The following is a 9,949-nucleotide window of genomic DNA, read 5'->3' as shown; positions in this document are numbered from 1 at the left end:
ACATGTTAGGCAGATGTCTGCATCAGGGACACTGCCCTTGCTGTTGCTTCATCCTGAAATGCTCCTCCCCCAGATAAAGACATGGCTCACTCCCACGCCTCCCTCGGGGCTCTAATTAGATGTTGCCTTGTTGGCGAAACCTTCTCTGTTCATTCTACTTAAAATTGCCTCAGCATTCCCTACCTGATTTCAGGCTTGATTTTTCTTCATGGCACTTATCACTATGTACCATATTATATATCTTTTTATTTATTTTGTTTATTGTCCAGCTCCCAGGACTGGGATGTGAAGCCCAGGAGGTCAAGGATTTTATCTGTTTTATACACTGCTGTAACCCTTTGGCCTAGCAAAGGGCCGAACACATAGTAAGTGTTTGCTGTAGGAACAAATGAATTGTGATACGGAGCAAAGAGGACTTAGAAGACCTACGTCTTATTTACGAATCCACTACCCCTGATTTATACACTCTTGGGTAAATTACTTAACATACGGACATGCAAGTTTCTTCCCATCCATAAAACTTTTCCATCTGTAGAACAGTTTACCAAAATTGTCAAGATTAAATGAAATGATAAACATGAAAAGTACTTTCTAATTTGTATTACACAAGTGTTAATCAACATTAACAGTACTATTTATAATCACCGGAAAAAGGAGACAGTTGGGACAGACCAGAGATGTATATTCTCACTACTCGCCCAGCAGAGTCTTTGGGGTTTCATATCAAGGGCCAGTTTGGGACTTTACGTGGGGAAATCTGTAACTTGACAAATGCTTATTTTAGACCTAGGTGGAGAGGGTAACCCAGAGTCCCCCTCAAATCCCAGGGCTGTTCCCAAACGGAATGCTCACAGTCGCTCCAGGGATATGGAGATTCAGGGTTTTGCTGTCCTTAAGCAGTTCAGCTTATGACTTAATGGGCACATGTTGTAGAAGATGGTTAATGAAGCCACATGAATCTTTTGAGGGTGACACGTCTCCTCTACAACTAGGTCATGTCTCCTTTTGGAGCCGATCACAGACCTACAATATGTGTGACATGCTAATTCTGTCTTCATTACATCTTTACCTACAAAAGCGTAAGTCATATAGGTTTTTTTGGGCTTTTTATTCTTTTAAGAATAGGAACGTGGGTAGTTGATTATAAAGTTCATTAGGTCGTGTGTGGAGCTTTTCAGAGAACTTTACAATCATTCTAATTGATTTGGAGTTTCCAAGAAGAATCGAAAAACATTCCACAGACTAATAATTCTGAAACAAAAAAAAAAAAATTTGTATCTAAAATTGAAATTATCAAGTGACCTAGTTGCATAAACTTGCCTTCCTTCCTCCACCTTATTTGTTACCTTTATACGATCTGAAGTATGTGTTGGAAGAATAAAACTTGTGGTAAGGCAGTTCACCACAGCACCCCGTGTGTGGGTAAAGAATGAGAGAGTACTCAGTTGAGATGATAGCTGAGCAAGGATGTGCAAAGGCCAGGAATCCTTTAAGTAGCACAGCATCTGTACTGCTTTAATCAGTAAGAAGAAGGCCAGCGTGTTTGCACTGGTGAAGAGAAATCTAAAGGTTTAAGAAATCTGAAATTTAAGAGACAAACTCGGTGGCTGCTCATTTGTGGAAGGAAACGCTCCTTCTTTGTCGGTAAGTTTTTGTTTTGTCTCGGAATTTAGAAACTATTGTATCTCTGTTGTCTTAATAACCACTTTATGCTTTAAAGGTAAAAGAATATCGCAGTTTGTATGATCAAGTCAGACATTGATTCGATGCTTATGTGTTTAGACTCCGTTAGTCATGCCACGGAAGAGAGAAGTGATGTGAACTTTTGTCGAGTCTGTTAGGTGCTACACACTATTCTAGAGACTTCATGTGTGTTATTTTATGTAATTCCAACAACATCCTGGGAGGTAGGTGTGATTAAAGAGTTAGAGAGATGAAGTCCATCTGTGTGTGACAATGGAGGTATTCGAGTCCAGATTTTTCTGATTCCAGAGTCTGTGCTCTTTCTGTCTCACAAAGACATTAAATATAATCTTCAAGTTACCTGTGGCCTTATGTACAGTGTACACCATGTAGACGTGTACACATGTAGCACTTGTAAAAGAACTGTAGTAACATTTCCAAAGATCCTGATAAGCCATAGCCACCTTTGAAAGAGCAGTCATCTCTATGAGCCGTAACTATAAAGGAGAAACACAGATTCTACAAGCCCAAAACACACGTTCCCTAATGTGACTTGCGTGCACGCTGCAGGGCTGTACCTGTGTTCCAGAATAAGGGGTTCTGGGTGGATCCAAACATGGATGAAGCACAGAGGGAGTCAACTGGGTGAGGGGAGATGGAAATTGACTTAGAAGAGCAGGGACGTGGTCTAGGGGTGGAGAATGGAGCAGGAGCAAGCCCCATATGGACAGAGAAGAGAGAGACAGGGTGCTGATGAACAGGGGTGATAAAATGGGAGGAAAGAGCGGGTGAGCCTGGAGCCAGCGCAGCAGAAGACACAAATCCGTATGTGAACACGCATCCATGTGTGGATATACTTATGCGTCTAGTTCAAGAGAATTCATGTTGTAACCCATGGGAAGAAGTTCTCGTGATAACATCATCTTCCAAGTGAAAGTGACAAATAGGTGGCAATCAGTTTCACTGTGTTGTGGGTTAATGTATTTATAGCATTTTAAAAATACCATGAACGCATTTATATGACCATATTAGAGGCATCAGTTTTAATCTTGCTTTATATCTTCTCTTATTAAATGTCTTAAAACTTCTAAGCCCTCATTTACCTGGAGGTTTTTTTTTTTTAATCTAATAATCTCAACTCTCTAAGACAAACTGAGAAAGAGGAAATGAACAGGACTCTGCTGCCAAAATAGATACCACAAAGCTCATGCCTTACGGCTTGTGAGCCTCTCTCCCAGGGGAGCCCCTCAGGTGCACATTCAGACACACTGACATTTATTTTAGGTGCAGTTCTGATAAGCAGGGCAGTTTGGTTTCCCAGCCCAGAGCTTATTAGAAGCAAAAGGTTAAAAGTGGGAAGGTCATCTGCTGGAGTCAGACACTGGGAGTAAGGAGGCATGAGAGAGGATGGGCTGCCAGCAAAAGTTAGGGTGGGAGACCCCAAAATACGGATAGGACAACTCAATATACTTAACCTGGGGCTACTTAATGCAGGAGCAAATAGTCCCAAGTGTTTGAACCATTTCTGCTTGGAATTTGGTGCTCGGTTGCAGAGAAGAAAAGCTCATGCCCACAGTGGTGACCACCAAAGAAAGGCATTTGAGGATGGACTGGACAACTGTGATTTTACCAGAAGATGCATTTGAGCAAGAATTTCATTAGGCAGGCGTCAAAATGCTAGTGAAGCATCTCAGTTGAAAGTTAATTCAGAATAACCCTCCCCAGGAAGAAGATTAATTAGACATTGCTGTGTTCCTAGACATCCAGTGCATTGTTCAGAGCTCGGAGGATGGAAAGGCCAGCCAGGCGAGGTTTAAAATCTAAAGAGGATTCCATATCAGAGACGATTAGATGTCTGTAGAATAAATACATGCCTTTTTGCTTTTTAAAATGTTTCCTGTTTTGGGAGTAGAGTGAGGATTTGGATACACCAAGAAAGAGAAAACGGCACAAAGAAAGAAGAAAGATGGAAAAGTGGAGGCAGGATGAGGAAGAAGGCAAGGAATAAAATAAAGGGAGAGATGTTAAGACAAGGAGCGGAGGCTGCAAGGAGGGAGGCGGCCACCCAGGACCAAGAGAGGGGCCCCATTGGGCACTGTGGACGTGGTTCTGGGCTCTGCAGAGCCTCATCCAGCAAATAGCCCAGGCACAGAGCAGGGTCACCCATAGCCGTGGGCACAGGGTTACCTGGACTTGGGGGAGGGAGCAGGCCACTCTGGCAGCCTCCTGCATTTCCCTTTCCAGTGCATTTCATGCTCCCAGGCCCTCCCTTTCTACTTGCTGTACCCAACCATCTGAAATTCTGGGGGAGAAGGGACGATGAGCTTAATAGGTTACAAATTATGTGCACTTACTAGAGGCCTTCTAGATCCTTCCTGCTCACGGTAGTATTAAGAATTGCAGGATCTCAGGTCCCTCCCAGGCTTCAGTCAGAATCTGCATTTTAACCCCTTGGCCAGGTGATTCATAGGCATCGTATGCTTGGAAACCCCTCTTCTGGGCGTAGACGGCCTCGATCCAAAGGGATCAGTGAATGCACGGCAGGCGGTTGTTGCTGCTGCTGTTGTGTTTGCCTTCTAAACATGGCACAGAGATGAGCAGGACCCCTTTTCTATCCGAAACCATCTTAGCAGCTGCCTGCTGTGACTACCGGGAAGGGTCGGGGCGGGGTGGTGGTGGGGGGAGCAGTCTGCGACCATCGGCACATTATCACAACATCATTCTTTCTCATTTCGGTAGCACCTTTATAAATCAGCCTGGCTGTTCCCATTAGGCAGACTGAAAAATGAAGCCCTGAATCTGGGTCACTGAGGAATGCAATGAATCAGTGGAAGCCCCAGGCCCTTTGCTCTGCCTCTCTCCCCTGTCATGCATGGTGAGTGCCATTAGGAACTGAGGTGACGATATCTTCACAGATTTAGATTTTATTTGTGGCTTTATCTAACATCAAAGTTGTTTGACTCGAGGCCCCAACATTAAAAAGGATGTGTGGCTTTCAGATTTCTTTCTGACAGATAAACAGATATTTTAGTAAATCTAAAAATCACTGTCACGTGTGTAATTAAATGAAAATGCAAGAAAATAAGTCAGTCTCCTTTGGTCTTTTTATCGGTTTAGGCCTTTTCAGGTTCTGTAAAAGAGGCTGAGATGATTTGCATTTCTCCTCCCACATACTTTTCTGAGACAGTGGTTAGCAAACGGCCACTCTGACATCCTCTCTGCAGTCTTGCAGTGGAGTTCCTGCCTCCCCCCTGGGAGGTTGGCTGGAGGATGAGAGCCCGGACTGGCTGGGTTACCCTGTCCTTCAAGCTCCCAATTTGGTAGAACAGGTGAACAGGAGGCCTTTCTGTCATCCCCACGCTGTCCATTCTGACGAAATGAATCACGCCCCTGTCGAAGAATTTTGTGACATTTTTAAAGTCACTCAAGAAAAGTCAATTCCACTGGAAGTTAGTTTGGAGCTACTTAGAGCCATTTCATTGATGGTGACAATCTCATTAGGTCCACAGTACTGTGCGTTCTCCCTTCCTTTTACTGAGCAAGGGTTGGTGCTGGTCAATTTGGGGTCATTTCAGCATTTCCTGTATCTGACCTGCAGCAAAATAGCATGTTCACTGTTCTGGAAACTGAAAAAAAAAAGAAATTGTATGACAGGAGCCCTCAGACAATGAAGATTGTCAGGAAATATCTAGAAGGTGTAATTTTTCCAGCAGTGAACATTAGTGATCTCTGTAATAGTTGCTACAATGTCTGTACACTGCTCTTAGAAATTGTTTCATTATACAAACAACGTATCTCATTGTTAAACACGGGGAAAGCACAGAAACATGGAAACAAAATTACATTTCTTACATCTTCACCTCCCCAAGCAACCACCATTACCATTTCAATATATTTCTGCCCAGGCTGTATTCTGAGCAGAGTTTTGTCATCGTTTTTCACTTTTACTTAGAAATGTTGGTAAGAATAAGGCTGTGTCTAGAATGCTGTGGTTAGAGTCAGAACTTTAAGTTGGGGACCTCAAACGAAATTTGGAAAATTTCTATATGCATGAGGCTAACTCAAAATTTTGAAAAACTCCCTCCTCCTCCCGTTTCAAAGATCCCCAGGCATTATAAAAAGAGTGAAAATTGGTTTAATTGAATTCATCTTTAGAACAGTAGCTGTGACTAGCTGGACACAACCACAGATCATCATGTGCAAGTGGGTAATAGCATCTCTCCATTCTCCAGAAGGTTCCAGAAGGCATGAAGAAGAGAGAATTCCAACCTCTGGTTGTGTCTCTTGAAGACATCCAGGGGGTTGACTCTGTAAGGCCGGCTTCCTCGCCTCCCTAATTCTCTCAGACTCTCCAGCTGCCCAGGAACCTTTCACAGAGCCCCCGGCTCCCTCACCCACATTCCGCCCTCCCGGCTTTCCTCTCCTTCCACCACTCCCTGGCTCTTTATTTTTTGAGGTTAGATTGATCTTTTTGGCTTAGCCTCCCTTTCTTCGGCACACGAGGTGACAGAATTTCTCTCCAGTCTCTTGACTCAGCTCCCTAGCACATATGGGGAGGGAGAGACAGGCAGCAAAGGAAAACACACATGCTATGATTGGACGGGCTGACTGTCACAAAATTCCTCCTTCCTCCCAGCTGAAACCATCTCCTTCCGCCTTCCTATCCTTGGGCCCGTGTTTTCCTTTTGGCACAATGAGAATAAGCCCAGCTAGCATTCTTCAAGTATTTAAGGCAGCTGTCTTCCCCATGGGCTCCCACTCCACCCCTGGTCTTGCCACCCTCCTCCTTCCTTGATGTCCAGGTTTCAGGCCCCTTCACCACCCTAATCCTGCTCTGCAATGAGGCCCCCTCCATGCCCCAACCAGCTTCATCCCTTCCTCATCCCATTCCTCAGTGCCATTACTTCCAGACCCAGAGCGACCAACCTTCCTGGTTGGCCAGGACTGTCCTGACTTTGGCACTGAAGTTTCCATGTTCCAGAAACTCCTTCAGTTCCTGGCAAACCAGGGTAGTTGGCCACCCTAATCCTGACAGCCCCACAAGGAGAAGAAGGGTTAAGGGTTGACTCCTTCCCCTCTGTTGGTTGAAGGGTCTCTGTTGGTCCATCAGGGGCCATTAACTCCTCTGTACTTCTGGGCTGTGCCTGAGGGCTGAGCAGAAAAAAACCTTGAGTCAGAAAATCAGAGCTTTGGGTGCTTAAGATGGGAACTGTCCAAGAGGGTGGTCTCTGTCCATCACAGCTGCAGCTGGGATCAGACGCGGGTCAAGAGGACATGACGTGGGAAATCAAAAGTGATGTCTGCTGACTCCCCAGGCTGAAAGAAATAAACTTTCACCGCGTCCGCTGCCCTCCCTGACTCCATCCTCTTTTTTCCAGTCTCACCGCCGATTTTTTAAAGACACATTTTCTACAACTGTGGTCTCCATTTCCTCAGTGTGCTCTCTCAAATCCTTGTAATGAACTTTCCACTCAGACATTCATACTGAAAGCCGATCTTCAAAGAACACAGCAAACCCTGGTGATGAATACAAAGGGCAGTTTTCAGCCCTCGAATTCCCCACTCTGCAGGTTTTTCTTGAAATACTTTCCTCCCTTGATGGCCCCAATAACACTGACCTAATTTTTGAGAGACCTAATCCTTGGGGCCACTTGTTTTCTGTCTTTTTTCCTCACTTCCACTTGTTCTTCTGCTCCATAAGCACACGCACAGGTTCCCAGAGCTTTCGTCCGCATCTCTGAGATCAATGACAACCTCTCTGTTCATAACTATTCCCACATTTCTTTCTAAAGTCCCTCTTTAGGACTCAATCATCATCATCACCATCATCACCATCACTGCCACCATCCTCAGCTGTTCCTGTGTGTCAAACACTGTGGGACGTATGCACTCTACATGTCTCTAATCCTCACATGGATCCCCTAGAAATCTCTAATCTTCATTTCATCCAGGTGGAAACCCAGAGATTAACTTCAAAAACAGCCAACATATGGTTGACACAGATCTGAAGTCACATCAAGACTTTCCCGTTACACAATAGCTCCTCACATTCTGTGTACCTCACATTAAACTCATTTCCTTCCCCCTTTGATCGGTTTCTATAACTTCTCCATGTAGAAATGAGTTAGAAACTGAGAAATGAGTTTCCGGTCCTGATTTCCCTATTTCTGTGGAGATGGGAAACTTGGCGTCATCGTCATTCCTGCTTCCTCTTGCTCCTTACTGATGTTTCAAAATATCTCCCAAACATCACTTCTTCTTCACATTGATCCCAGAAGTGCATCAACGTTGAGATCAGAAGACATGGCTTTGAGCCTTGGCTCTTCAAGTTATGAAGCCCATGAATTTGAGGAAGTTGCTTTATTTCTCTGAGTTTCGATCTGACAACACCAACACTGTCTAGGCTTGTTGTGAAGATTAATGAAACAGAATAAGGGAAATATCAAGGTATCAACCCAAAAACCCAGAAGGCGTCATTAGCACTGCCAGTCAACTGGCCATCGTGCCTCTGCTGTGTGATGTGGGCAGGCCCGCCTTCTGGATGGCTTCCTCTCCTTGTCAGTCTTGTGAACTTGGCCTTGTCCCCCCAGAGCTCCAAGAGTCCCCCTTCAGTCCAGTCGCTCACCCTGGTCTGAGTTCGTACCTTCTTTAACCCATGCCGTTTGCCTGCCTACCCCTTCCTGCCTGGCCAGATTGCCATCTTGTCTCCTTGTTGAACTCTGGCCTTCCTCCTTCACAAAGATGGCTCAGACCATTGCAGCAGACAGAGCCCCCTCTCTCTCCCTCCTTTAAGCCCTTCACATGATTGATATTGGCTCCTCAGTGATCAACCACATACAGCCTTGCCTCATCACATTGCATGTCTTGTCATGTATGTATGCCTCAACTTTGCAACCAGGGAAGTTCCTTAAAGGCAGGAAACAAATTGCACACTTCTATGTGTCTCTGTACGTAGTATAGTGCATGTAGTGGGTTATCAGAAATAATAATTTATAACAGGCAAGGTAGGTTGGTGTGCCCCTGGCTCTTTAGGTGGACAATTTTTAGACCAGACAGTTGAGGGTGTAGAGTAACAAAGAGTTTCAAACCTCTGTAATCCCAAAGCTCCAGGATTCACAGTGAATATCAAAGATATACACTTGAAATCTTTGTAAATTTCAAAATTTGAGATGTCAGCACAGCTAGCAATTCTCCCTGTAAAAATGCACTTTGTCTCTGTTGGGGCACTTGCTGACATAATTTGGTGAATAGGGTTTTCTTGCTTCTCTATAGAGGAAAAGAGATGGATCCAAACTACACAGCACAGGTCCAAACCACTGCTGGATCAGATATTCTGTTTTTAAATTTGTCCTGCTACCAACTTTCCAACAGCATCATTATTTTAGATTTCTTACTTTCCTCCCCTTACTTCTAGCCCATGTTCTAACTTTTTGTTTTTATTTTATTTTTAATACATCTTCATTACTTCAGAAGAGGTTTAGAGTGCGTGATGAGGAGTAAAGGGGTGTCCCAGTTATCTACTGTTGCTTAGCAAGCCACTTCCAACTGTGGTGCCTTAAGGCAATGATTTATTACTGTCTCTTGTGGCTCTGGGGATAGTCTAGGCTCAGCTGAGTGCTTCTCAGTTGGGGTCTCTCTTGCAGTTATAGTCAGAGGGCGGCTGAGACTTGAATCATCTGAAGTTTCCACTGGGCTGGTTTGCTCCCCATGGGGCTGGCTGCTGGGTGGCATTTCAGCGGGAGTTCTCCACTGGCCCGCCCACATGTGGCCTCTCCATGTTCGGTCTTCTCAACCCAGCATGGAGACCGGGTTCCAAAAGGGAGCATGCATTCCACGAGGTCCAGTGGGAGCTGCAAGGTTCCTTGTGTCTTAGCCTCGGAAATCCCAGATTGTTACTTTCCATACTCTATCAGTCGAGCAAGTCACCAAGGCCAATGCAGATTCAAGAAGAGGCAAACTAAATTTCACCTCTTAATATGCGAGGAGCATGCCTATTTTGGGAATAGAGGCATTGAAGTTGGTCATCTTCAAAGACTGTCACAAGATGTAAACATCTCATTAAGATACAGGTAACACCCAGATCACCAGCCCTGGTGGCCTAGTGGTTAAGATTCGGTGCTCTCACTGTCACAGCCCAGGTGCATTTCCAGTCAGGGAACCACACCCCCCCCCCCCCCCCCCATCTGTCAGTTGTCATACTGTGGTGGCTGCTTGTTGCTGTGATGCTGAAAGCTATGCCACCAGGATTTCAAATACCAGCAGGGTC

General features: G+C 44.9%; 1 protein-coding gene across 1 annotated transcript in view; it reads left to right on the top strand.

Moving 5' to 3' along the window:
- Window positions 1-1,472: 1,472 nt before the first annotated feature.
- The window catches only part of CCR6 (C-C motif chemokine receptor 6), a 31,615-nt gene continuing 23,138 nt past the window's right edge, over window positions 1,473-9,949 (top strand). Inside the window, exon 1 of the mRNA XM_046669942.1 lies at window positions 1,473-1,644. The gene's annotated coding sequence lies outside the window, so the exon portion shown is untranslated. The remainder of the gene's footprint in view (window positions 1,645-9,949) is intronic.

The sequence above is a fragment of the Equus quagga genome, chromosome 8 (assembly GCF_021613505.1).
Source record: "Equus quagga isolate Etosha38 chromosome 8, UCLA_HA_Equagga_1.0, whole genome shotgun sequence".
NCBI classification, from domain to species: domain Eukaryota; kingdom Metazoa; phylum Chordata; class Mammalia; order Perissodactyla; family Equidae; genus Equus; species Equus quagga.
The sequence above is the reverse complement of the archived record's forward strand: the minus strand, read 5'-3'. Positions and strand labels throughout refer to the sequence as shown.